Source organism: Harpia harpyja, chromosome 14, assembly GCF_026419915.1.
Source record: "Harpia harpyja isolate bHarHar1 chromosome 14, bHarHar1 primary haplotype, whole genome shotgun sequence".
Classification (NCBI taxonomy): Eukaryota; Metazoa; Chordata; class Aves; order Accipitriformes; family Accipitridae; genus Harpia; species Harpia harpyja.
The window spans coordinates 41,199,628-41,212,530 of record NC_068953.1 but is presented as its reverse complement, the minus strand read 5'-3'; positions in this window follow the sequence as shown (position 1 = coordinate 41,212,530).

Here is a 12,903-nt window from a genome sequence, read left to right as displayed (position 1 = left end):
GGTCAGAGGTAGGAATACAACAATTAGTCTCCCTGTTTTTGGGGCAATCTACAAGGGATATAAGGCGCAAACTTCAGAAATTACGGCCTACAGAGAGTAGGAATTTAGAAATATTGTTGGATGAAGCATGGAGAGTATTTAGTAACAGAGAGGAAGGATATAGGCGGGGCAAAGGAAATTAATGGCTGTTATCCAGGAAGAAAGAGGAAGAGGGCCTAGACGAGACTTGCCGCGACTGGGCAAGGATCAATGCGCTTTGTGCAAGAAATTCGGTCTTTGGAAAAAGGAATGCCCAAGGAACAAGGAGGATCAGAGGGCTCAAACAGGAGGAACGGTAGCCCATGTGAAGGGAGATTGACAGGAACCTGGGGAATCTACCCTAGCGGATCCACTGGTTATAATTAAGCTAGGGAAAACACAACAAGAGGTAGAATTTTTGGTAGATACAGGAGCAACATACTCGGTTCTGAATCAAGCTTTGATGCCCCTGGGAGATGATTATGTCATGGTGAAAGGAGCGACTGGCCAAAGTGAAAAGGCATGTTTTTGTAAACCTTTAGAATATAAATTAGGAAAACAGTGGGGCATTCATAAATTTTTATATATGCCCAACTCCCCAAAGGCACTTTTGGGAAGGGACTTGTTGGAACAATTGGGAGCAAAAATTGTATTCAAAAAGGGAGAAATTACTCTGGAGGTAAAAGATCAGCAATATATTCAAATATGGAGCCTAACTTTAACCAGTCTCCCCCTAGAAGGAAGCATTAACGAGGACATCTTAAACCAAGTGTACCCGGGGGTATGGGCTACCGATGCACCTGGAAGAGCGAAAAGTGCTCCACCTGTTGAAGTTAGGATCAAGGAAGGCCAAAAGCCGGTAAGAATTAAACAATATCCACTAAAGAAGGAAGATAGAGAAGGAATCCGGCCGGTGATAGAAAAATTTTTGCAGTTGGGATTATTAAAAGAGTGTGAGTCTGAATTCAATACCCCTATATTACCTGTTCGGAAGCCCGATGGTTCATATCGGGTGGTCCAAGACTTACGGGCGGTGAATAAGATAACTGAAGATCTTTACCCAGTAGTGGCGAACCCATATACCCTGTTGACCGTATTAACACCTGAATTGACTTGGTTTACTGTTTTAGATTTGAAGGATGCCTTCTTTTGCCTCCCTCTCCATGAAGCCAGCCAAAAATTATTTGCATTTGAATGGGAAAACCCCAAGAGTGGTCGAAAGACCCAGCTCACTTGGACGGTGTTGCCACAAGGATTTAAGAGTAGTCCTACCATTTTTGGCAATCAGCTTGCGAAAGACTTAGAATCCTGGGAAGCCCCGTCTGAGGAGGGGAAGCTGTTGCAGTATGTGGATGATATCCTGATCGCCACCAAAACAGAGAAAGATTGTATGACATGGACAGTGAGTCTGTTGAATTTCTTGGGACTCCAGGGGTACCGGGTATCCAAGAAAAAAGCACAGGTAATGCAACGCAAAGTGAATTATTTGGGCTATGAAATTAGTGCGGGACAAAGAACTTTGGGACAGGCCCGTAAAGAGGCAATATGCCAAACTCGGAGACCTCAGACAGTAAAAGAGTTACGGACTTTTCTTGGAATGACGGGGTGGTGCCGATTGTGGATCTATAATTATGGATTGCTTGTTAAACCACTGTATGCGTTGACAGCTACTGAGCAGAAACACCTTGAGCGGAACAAGGAGACCAAACGAGCCTTTGAGCTACTGAAAGAGGCTTTGATGTCGGCCCCTGCCTTAGGACTCCCAGATGTGAGTAAGCCGTTTCTTCTTTACTCCCACGAGAAGCAGGGCATTGCCCTGGGAATATTAGCACAAAACCTGGGTCCATATCGACGGGCAGTTGCCTACCTTTCTAAGCAGTTAGACACGACTGCAAAAGGTTGGCCTGGATGCCTGCGGGCAGTTGCGGCTGTGATATTGAATATACAGGAAGCCCGAAAGTTTACTCTGGGCCAGAAAATGACTGTTTTGGTGTCTCACACAGTATCAGCAGTACTGGAAGCGAAAGGTGGACATTGGCTCTCTCCACAAAGATTCCTGAGATATCAAGCTATATTGGTAGAGCAGGAAGATGTGGAGATTGTAGTCACTAACATTGTCAACCCAGCTTCTTTTCTCAGTGGGAACACAGGAGAACCGGTACATCATGACTGTTTGGAAACCATCGAAGCAACATACGCCAGTCGCCCAGACCTGAAAGACAGCCCCATGGAAAACGGGGAAACTTGGTTCACAGACGGAAGCAGTTATGTCCTAAATGGTAATCGACATGCGGGATACGCCGTCACCACCAGCCAAGAGGTAATAGAATCAGGGGCTTTGCCTATGAACACGTCCGCACAGAAGGCGGAAATAATTGCTCTAACCCGTGCCCTGGAATTGGCCCAGGGCAAAGTTGTGAACATTTATACAGACTCAAAATATGCCTTTGGAGTTGTACATGCACATGGAGCAATTTGGAAGGAGAGAGGACTATTGAGTTCTCAAGGGAAAAATATCAAACACGCAGAAGAAATTCTGAAGTTACTGGAAGCTGTCCAGCTCCCTAAGAAAGTAGCAATTATGCATATTAAGGCACACCAGAAAGTGAGCTCAGATTTGGAAAGAGGGAATGAGCTGGCGGACAGAGAGGCAAAACAAGTGGCCAAAACAAAGGTAAAAACAGAAGGGGCCTTAATACCTGATAGGCAGATTTCCCTAGAAGGTAAGCCAGAATACACCAAGGAAGATCAGAAGCTCATTACAGATTTAGAAGGGTCATATAATGAAGAGGGGTGGGCTCATACGCCACAAGGAAAGTTAATCATTCCCTCTTGCTTATTATGGCATTTGATACGGGAGGAACATAGGAAAAGACATTGGGGAACAGAGGCTCTGTATAATCATTTGATAAGAGAAATTGTGGCTAGAAATTTATACATCACGGTGAGGCAGGTGACTCAACAGTGTGATCTTTGTCTCCAGACTAATCCTAAAAATACCCCAAAGCCGGAAACGGGCCAGATTGGAAAAGGGAACGGGCCTGGACGACAATGGCAAATTGATTTTACAGAACTTCCAAGAAAAGGGGGGTATCGATATTTATTGGTATTAACTGATACCTTTTCAGGTTGGCCAGAAGCATTCGCAACGAGAACGGCTAAAGCTCGGGAGGTAGCTAAAATGTTGGTACAAGGGATAATACCATGTTTTGGGGTTCCAGCAACCATATCCTCTGACAGAGGACCACATTTTGTCTCAAAAATAGTACAACAAATTAGCCGCCATTTGGGTATAGATTGGCAGCTTCATACTCCATATCACCCCCAGTCGAGTGGTCAAGTGGAAAAAATGAGCCACTTAATCAAAGAGCAAATTGTGAAATTAGGACAAGAAGCAAATTTGACATGGCCTCAGTCTCTCCCTTTAGCCCTTCTGCGTATACGAACAAGACCAAGGGCGAAAGAAGGACTGAGCCCCTTTGAAATTCTGTATGGACAACCCTATGGGATACAGAGAGGGGTGTCTGTACAAGCGGGGGATGAAATTATGACTTCTTACATGGTAGCATTAGGTAAACAACTTAATAAAATCAGGAAGCATGTGGTAGGGACTCGAGGGAGAGGTTTGGATGGGCCTGTACATAATATATAACCAGGAGATTATGTGTATATAAAGTCTCTTACAGAAAAAACTCTGGAGCCGCAGTGGGAAGGACCATTTCAAGTATTACTTACCTCCTTCACCGCGATTAGGATCAAGGAACGGAACGCTTGGATTCATCACACCAGAGTGAAAAGACACCCAAAACTCCATGGAAAGTCACCACAAAGGAAAGTCACCAAAAAAGACGAATAGAAACAGATCTCTCTCAAATTTGGAAACAAACCCGGCTTTTACATTTAATGTCACAAGATGACACTTCATGGGAATTCACTGAGATATGGGAAAAATTAACCTCCTGGTTGCCAAATTTGGCATGGTTGAAGCAATTGTTTGTCACTATAATAATCATTATTCTCTCGTCTGTGGTCCTCTGCATAATGGTTCGGTGTGGCTTCTTGTGCTGTAAGAGTACAGAAGACTCTTACAGTGAATGGAAAAAGAATCAGTTACGACGAAAACTCGAGACCAACAAATACTTTGAGAGTATGCTAGATAGGGAAACAATGTATTAGAAGTACTAGGATTAGGTATAGTAAAAGAATTTACTATTTTCTAGAAAAGGAGGGACTGAGACAAGGGGAGTCAAAAGAATCTCAGTAGACATAATAAGGGGGGATGAAGGATGATGTTTAGCGCTTACATTGTTGAAATTAGCTGAGGCAAAGACAGTCTTTCATAAGAAGAGCTAGTCCCAAGGACCAGCCAATGAGGTAAAGACAGCTCCTGATAAGAAGCAGGAGCAGGCCCCAAGAGCCAACTAAGACTGGTCTTGCGGCTTGGGTGAATACCAAGAAATCACTGAGCCTGCGCAAGAAAAAAGGTTACTAGCGGTGATGAAGAGGAGTCATCTATCTTCATCTCTGCGACCACCAGACGACCACCATAAAGAGGCACTGCGCAAGCGCAGTTGAGAGGAGACTATGGAAATGACCTCTCGGAGCTAATTTTAATATGGAGCGGGGATAGGTCATGCATATGTAAAGGTGTATTGTGAATATGTAACACTTGACTGTATAAACTTGAGACAAACTGCCGAGTGCGGCGCGCACGACTTTGGTGGGATTACCCCCCGTGCGGCCCAGCGCTGAATAAACATACCTACTTTACAATCTCACTGATTGTGGAGTCTGTTTTCCGCACGTCATGCCGGCGCCGGCGTGGTAGACCTGGCAAACCAAGCTGGCGCCGGAGTCGTAGACCTGGCCTCCCTATCAGGCGTCGGCGGCATAGTCATTGCCTCCATAGCCGGCAACGGCGGGGTAGACCTGGCCTCCCTAGCCGGCGCCGGTATGGTAGACCTGGCCTCCCAAGCCGGGGTCGGTATAGTAGACCTGAAGTCCCAAGCTGGCGCCGGAGGCGTAGACCTGGCCTCCCAAGCCGGCGCCGGTATAGTAGACCTGGACTCCCTAGCCGGCGCCGGTATAGTAGACCTGGCCTCCCAAGCCGGGGTCGGTATAGTAGACATGAACTCCCAAGCCGGCGCCGGCGGGGTAGACCTGGCCTCCCAAGCTGGTGCCGGCGGGGTAGAAATGGCCTCCTTAGCCGGCGCCGGCGGGGTAGACCTGGCCTCCCAAGCTGTCGCCGGCAGCGTAGACATTGTCATCCTTGCCGGCGACGGCGGGATAGACCTGGCCTCTCTTGCCAGCACCGGCGGCATAGACCTGACCTCCCTAGCCGCACCAGCGTGGTAGACCTGGCCTCCCAAGCCGGTGCAATGGGGTAGACATGGCCTCCTTACCCAGCGCCGGCGGAGTAGACCTGGCCTCCATATCCGGCGACGATGGGGTAGACCTGGCCTCCCAAGCTGCGCCAGCGTGGTAGACCTGGCCTCCCTGCCGGCGCCTGTGGGGTAGACCTGGCCTCCCTAGCCGGTGCTGGCAAGGAAGTCCTGGCCTCCCTGCTAGCGCCGGCAGGGTAGACCTGGCCAACCAAGCCGGCGCCGGCGTCGTAGACCTGGCCTCCCAAGCCGGCGCCGGTGGGGTAGACCTGTCCTCTCAAGACTGCGACAGCAGCGTAAACTTTGTCTTCCTAGCTGGCGCCGGCGTGATAGACCAGGCCTCCCTAGCCGGCGCTGGCGGGGTAGACCTGGCCGCCCAAGCCGGCGCCGGCGGGGTAGACCTGGCCTCCCAAGCCGGCGCTGGGAGGGTAGACCTAGCCTCCCAAGCCGGCGCCGCTGGCGTAGACCTGGCCTCCATAGCCGTCATCGGCGGCGTAAATTTGCCTCCCTAGCCGGCGCCAGAGGGATAGACCTGGACACCCTGCCGGCGCCGGCAAGGAAGACCTGGCCTCCCTGCCGGCACCGGTGGCGTAGACCTGGCCTCCCTAGTCGGCGCCGGCGGCGTAGATTTGGCCTCCCTAGCCGTCGCCGGCAAGGAAGACCTGGCCTCCCTGCCGGCGCCGGGGGTGTAGAGCTGGAGTCCCAAGGCGGCGCCGGCGTCGTAGACCTGGCCACCCTAGCTGGCGCTGGCTGCATATACATTGTCTTCCTAGCTGGCGCCGGCGGGATAGACCTGGGCTCCGTAGCCAGCGGCAGCAGCGTAGATCTGGCGTCCCTAGCCTGCGCCGGCGGGGTAGACCTGGCCTCCGAAGCTGTCGCCGGCGGTGTAGACCTGGCCTCCCTGCCGGCGCTGGAATCGTAGACCTGGCCTCCCTGCCGGCGCCGGGGGTGTAGAGCTGGAGTCCCAAGGCGGCGCCGGCGTCGTAGACCTGGCCACCCTAGCTGGCGCTGGCTGCATATACATTGTCTTCCTAGCTGGCGCCGGCGGGATAGACCTGGGCTCCGTAGCCAGCGGCAGCAGCGTAGATCTGGCGTCCCTAGCCTGCGCCGGCGGGGTAGACCTGGCCTCCGAAGCTGTCGCCGGCGGTGTAGACCTGGCCTCCCTGCCGGCGCTGGAATCGTAGTCCTGGTCTCCCTAGCCGGCGCCGGCGGGGTAGACCTGGAGTCCCAAGGCGGCGCCGGTGTCGTAGAGCTGGCCTCCCTTGCCCACATCGGCGGCGTAGACATTGTGTCGCTAGCTGGCGCCGGCTGGGTAGACCTGGCCTCCCCGCCGTCGTCGTCGGGGTAGACCTTGCCTCCCAAGCCGGCGCCGGCGGCGTAGACCTAGCCTCCCTAGCCGGTGTCGGCGGCGTAGACATTGCCTCCCAAGCCGGCGCCGGCAGGGTAGACCTGGCCTCCATGTCGGCGCCGGTAAGGAAGACCTGGCCTCCCTGCCGGTGCCGGCAGGGTAGACCTGGCCTCCCAAGCCGGCGCCAAAGGGGTAGACCTGGCCTCCGTAGCCGGCGCCGGCGGGGTACACCTGGCTACCGTAGCGGGCACCGGCGGGGTAGACCTGGCCGCCCTAGCCGGCGCCGGTATTGTAGACCTTGCCTCCGAAGCCGGCATCGGCTGCGTAGACATTGCCTCCCTAGCCGGCGCTGGTGGGGTAGACCTGGCCTCCCTAGCCGGTGCTGGCAACGAAGACCTGGCCTCCCTGCTAGCGCTGGCAGGGCAGACCTGGCCAACCAAGCCGGCGCCGGCGGGGTAGACCTGGCCGCCCAAGCCGGCACCGGCGGGGTAGACCTGACCTCCCTAGACGGCGCCGGCGGGGTAGGCCTGGCCTCCCAAGCCGGTGCCAGCGGCGTAGTCCTGGCCTCCCTAGATGGCGACAGCGGGGTAGACCTGGCCTCCCTACCCGGCGCTGGCGTGGTAGACCTGGCCTCCCTGCCGGCGCCGGTGGTTTAGAGCTGGCCTCCCTAGCTGGCGCCGGCTGCGTATACATTGTCTTCCTCGCCGGCGCCGGCGGGATAGACCTGGCCTCCCAAGCCGGCGCCGGCGTCGTAGACCTGGCCACCCTAGCTGGTGCTGGCTGCATATACATTGTCTTCCTAGCTGGCGCCGGCGGGATAGACCTGGGCCCCGTAGCCGGCGGCAGCAGCGTAGATCTGGCCTCCCTAGCCTGCGCCGGCGGGGTAGACCTGGCCTCCGAAGCTGTCGCCGGCGGTGTAGACCTGGCCTCCCTGCCGGCGCTGGAGTCGTAGACCTGGCCTCCCTGCCGGCGATGGGGGTGTAGAGCTGGCCTCCCTAGCTGGTGTCGGCTGCGTATACATTGTCTTCCTAGCCGGCGCTGGCGGGATAGACCTGGCCTCCCTAGCCGGCGCCGGCGGGGTAGACCTGGTCTCCCTAGCCGTCGCCGGCGGGGTAGACCTGGAGTCCCAAGGCGGCGCCGGTGTCGTAGAGCTGGCCTCCCTTGCCCACGTCGGCGGCGTAGACATTGTGTCGCTAGCTGGTGCCGGCTGGGTAGACCTGGCCTCCCCGCCGTCGTCGTCGGGGTAGACCTTGCCTCCCAAACCGGCGCCGGCGGCGTAGACCTAGCCTCCCTAGCCGGTGTCGGCGGCGTAGACATTGCCTCCCTAGCCGGCGCCGGCAGGGTAGACCTGGCCTCCATGTCGGCGCCGGTAAGGAAGACCTGGCCTCCCTGCCGGTGCCGGCAGGGTAGACCTGGCCTCCCAAGCCGGCGCCAGCGGGGTAGACCTGGCCTCCGTAGCCGGCGCCGGCGGGGTACACCTGGCTACCGTAGCGGGCACCGGCGGGGTAGACCTGGCCGCCCTAGCCGGCGCCAGTGGGGTAGACCTGGCCTCTCTAGGCGGCGCCAGCCGCGTAGACCTGGAGTCTCTAGGCGGCGCAGGCCGGGTAGACTTGGCCTCCCTAGCTGGCGCCGGCGGGTTAGACCTGGCCTCCGTAGCCGGCGCCGAAGGGGGAGACCTGGCCTCCCAAGGCCGCGCCAGCGACGTAGACCTGGCCTCCCTAGCCGGCGTCGGCGGTGTAGACATTGCCTCCCTTGCCGGAGCCTGCGGGGTAGACCTGGCCTCCCTAGCCGGCGCCAGTGGGGTAGACCTGGCCTCTCTAGGAAGCGCTACGCGGGTATACTTGGCCTCCTTAGCCGGCGCCGGCAGTGTACACATTTCCTCGCTCCCCGGCGCCGGCTGGGTAGACCTGGCCTCCCTGCCTGCGCCGGCGGGGTAGACCAGGCCTCCCAAGCCGGCGCCGGCGGGGTAGAATTGGCCTTCCTGGCTGGCGCCGGCGTGGTGGACCTGGCCTTCTTAGCCGGCGCCACCAGGGTAGACCTAGCCTCCCAATCCAGCTCAGGTGCGGTAGACCTGGCCTCCCTAAACGTTGCCGGCGTGGTTGACCTGGCCTCCGTAGGCTGTGCCGGCGGGGTAGACCTGGCATCCCAAGCTGGCGCCGGTGGCGTAGACCTGGCCTCCCTAGCCGACTCCAGCGGGGTAGACCTGGCCTCTCTAGGCGGCGCCGGCAGGGTAGACCTGGCCTCCCTAGCCGGCGCCATCGAGGTAGACCTGTCCTCCCTGCCAGCGCCGGCGGGGTAGATCTGACCTCCAAAACCTGCGCCGGCTGGGTAGACCTGGCCTCCCAAGCTGGCGCCGGCAGCATAGACCTGGTCTCCGTAACTGGCGCCGGCTGCGTAGACATTGTCTTCCTAGCCTGTGCCTGCGAGATAGACCTGGCTTCCCTCTCCGGAGCCAGCGGCATATACCTGGCCTCTCAAGGCGGCGCAGGCCGGGTAGACCTGACCTCGCTAGACGGCACCAGCGGGGTAGACGTGGCCTCCCAAGCCGGCGCCGGAGGTGTAGACCTGGCCTCCCAAGCTTGCGCCGGCGTCGTAGACCTGGCCTCCCAAGCCGGCGCCGTCTGGGTAGACCTGGCCTCCCTAGCAGGCATCATCGGCGTAGATATTGCCTCCCTAGCCGGCGCCGGCGGGGTAGTCCTTGCCTCCCTGCTGGCACTGGCAGGGTAGACCTGGCCTTCGTAGTGGACGCCGTCGGGGTAGACCTGGCCACCCTGCCGGCGCTGGCGGGGTAGACCTGGCCTCCCTAGCCGGCGCTGGCGGAGTAGACCTGACCTCCGTAGCGGGCGCCGGCGGGGTAGACCTGGCCTCCCTGCTGGCGCAGGCGGTGTAGAACTGGACTTCAAGCCAGCGCCGGTGGCATAGACCTGGCCTCCCTAGCCAGCGCCGGAGGCGTATAGCTGGCTTCCCAAGCCGGCGGCAGAGGCGGCGTAGACCTGGCCTCCCTGCCGGCGCCGGCATGGCAGACCTGGCCTCCCTGCCAGCGCCGGCAGTGTAGACCTGGCCTCCCTAGCCGGTGCCGGCATGGTAGACCTGGCCTCCCTGCCGGCGCCGGCGGGGTAGACCTGGCCTTACTGCCGGCGCCGGCATTGTAGGCCTGGCCTTTGTAGGCGGTGACGGCAGGGTATACCTGGCCTCCCTAGCCGGCGCCGGCGGGGTAGACCTGGCCTCCCCCGCAGCGCCAGCGTGGTAGACGTGGCCTCCCTGCCCACGCCGGCGGGGTAGACCTGGCCTCTCAAGACGGCGACGGCGGTGTAGACATTGTCTTCCTAACCTGCGCTGGCGGGATAGACCTGGCCTCCCTATCCGGCGCCGGCTTGGTAGACCTGGCCTCCCTAGCCTCACCGGCGTGGTAGACCTCGCCTCCCAAGACGGCGCCGGCGTGGTAGACCTGGCCTCTCTAGCCGGCCCCGTCGGGGTAGACCTGGCCTCCCTAGCCGGCGTCGGCAGCGTAGATATTACCTCCCATGCTGGCACCTGCGGTGTAGACTTGGCCTCCCTAGCTGGCGCCAGCGGGGTAGACTGGGCCTCCCTGCCGGCGTTGGTGGGGTAGACCTGGCCTCCCTAGCCGGCGCCGGTTAGTTAGACCTGGCCTCCCTGCCGGCGCCGGCGGGGTAGAACTGGCCTCCCAAGCCGGCGCCGGCAGCGTAGACCTGGCCTCCCTAGCCGGCGTCGGCAGCGTAGATATTACCTCCCATGCTGGCACCTGCGGTGTAGACTTGGCCTCCCTAGCTGGCGCCAGCGGGGTAGACTGGGCCTCCCTGCCGGCGCCGGCGGTGTAGAACTGGCCTCCCAAGCCGGCACCGGCAGCGTAGACCTGGCCTTGCTAGCCGGCACCGGCGGGGTAGACCTGGACACTCTGCCGGCACTGGCAAGGAAGACCTGGCCTCCCTAGCCGGCGCCGGAGGGGTAGACCTGGCCTCCATATCCGGCGCTGTCGTGGTAGACCTGGACTCCCTGCCGGCGCCGGCGGGGTAGACCTGGCATCCCTAGCTGGCGCCAACGTGCTAGACCTGGACGACCAAGCCGGCGCCGGCGGGGTAGACCTGGCCTCCCAAGCCGGCGCCGGCGGTGTAGACTTGGCCGACCTAGCTGGCGCCGGCTGCGTATACATTGTCTTCCTAGCCGGCACCGGCGGGATAGACCTGGCCTCCCTAGCCGGCACCGGCGGGTTAGACCTGGAAACCCTGCCGGCGCCGGCAAGGAAGACCTTGCCTCCCTGCCGGCGCCGGCGGAGTAGACCTGGACACTCTGCCGGCACTGGCAAGGAAGACCTGGTCTTCCTGCCGGCGCCGCTGGCGTAGATCTGGCCTCCCTAGCTGGCGTCAGCGGCCGTATACATGGTCTTCTTAGCCGGCGCTGGCGAGATAGACCTGGCCTCCGTAGCCGGCGCCACCAGGGTAGACCTGCTCTCCCAAGCCGGCACCGGCGGGGTAGACCTGGCCTCCCTAGTTGGCGACGGCTGCGTATACATATACTTCCTAGGCGGCGCCGGTGGTGTATACCTTGCTTCCCTAGCTGGCGTCTGCAGGGTAGACCTGGCCTCCCTAGCCGGCGCCGGCGGGGTAGATCTGGCCTCTGTAGCCGGCGCTGGCGGGGTAGACCTGGCCTCCCTGCCAGCACCAGCGGGGTACTCCTGGCCTCCCCCGCAGCGCCAGCGTGGTAGACGTGGCCTCCCTGCCCACGCCGGCGGGGTAGACCTGGCCTCTCAAGACGGCGACGGCGGTGTAGACATTGTCTTCCTAACCTGCGCTGGCGGGATAGACCTGGCCTCCCTATCCGGCGCCGGCTTGGTAGACCTGGCCTCCCTAGCCTCACCGGCGTGGTAGACCTCGCCTCCCAAGACGGCGCCGGCGTGGTAGACCTGGCCTCTCTAGCCGGCCCCGTCGGGGTAGACCTGGCCTCCCTAGCCGGCGTCGGCAGCGTAGATATTACCTCCCATGCTGGCACCTGCGGTGTAGACTTGGCCTCCCTAGCTGGCGCCAGCGGGGTAGACTGGGCCTCCCTGCCGGCGTTGGTGGGGTAGACCTGGCCTCCCTAGCCGGCGCCGGTTAGTTAGACCTGGCCTCCCTGCCGGCGCCGGCGGGGTAGAACTGGCCTCCCAAGCCGGCGCCGGCAGCGTAGACCTGGCCTCCTTTGCTGGCGTCGGCAGCGTAGACATTGCCTTGCTAGCCGGCACCGGCGGGGTAGACCTGGACACTCTGCCGGCACTGGCAAGGAAGAACTGGTCTTCCTGCCGGCGCCGCTGGCGTAGACCTGGCCTCCCTAGTCGGCGCCGGCGGGATAGATGTGGCCTCCCTAGCCGGCGCCGGCGTGGTAGACCTGGCCTCCGTAGCCGGTGCCGGCAGCGTAGACCTGGCATCCCGAGCCGGCTTCGGCGGCGTAGACATTGCCTCCCTTGCCGGCGCCAGCGGGGTAGACCTGGCCTCCCTAGCCAGATCCAGCGGGGTAGACCTGGCCTCCCTACTGGCGCTGGCGGGGTAGACCTGGCCTCCTAAGCCGGCGCCGTCGGGGTACACCTGGCCTCCCTGCCGGGACCGGCGGGGAAGATCTGGCCTCCCTAGCCGGCACCGGCGGGGTAGCCCTGGCCTCCCTGCCGGCGCCGGCAGTGTAGACCTGGCCTCCCATGCTGGCGCCGGCGGCGTAGAACTGGCCTCCCTAGCCGGCGCCGGAGGGGTAGACCTGGCCTCCATATCTGGCGCTGTCGTGGTAGACCTGGACTCCCTGCCGGCGCCGGCGGGGTAGACCTGGCCTCCCTAGCTGGCGCCAACGTGCTAGACCTGGACTACCAAGCCGGCGCCGGCGGGATAGACCTGGCCTCCCTAGCCGGCGCCGGCGGGTTAGACCTGGACACCCTGCCGGCGCCGGCATGGAAGACCTTGCCTCCCTGCTGGCGCCGGCGGGGTAGACCTGGCCTCCCAAGCCGGCGCCAGCGGGCTAGACCTGGCCTCCCAAGCCGGCGGCGGCGGCGTAGACCTGGCCTCCTTTGCTGGCATCAGCAGCGTAGACATTGCCTTGCCAGCCGGCACCGGCGGGGTAGACCTGGACACTCTGCCAGCACTGGCAAGGAAGACCTGATCTTCCTGCCGGCGCCGCTGG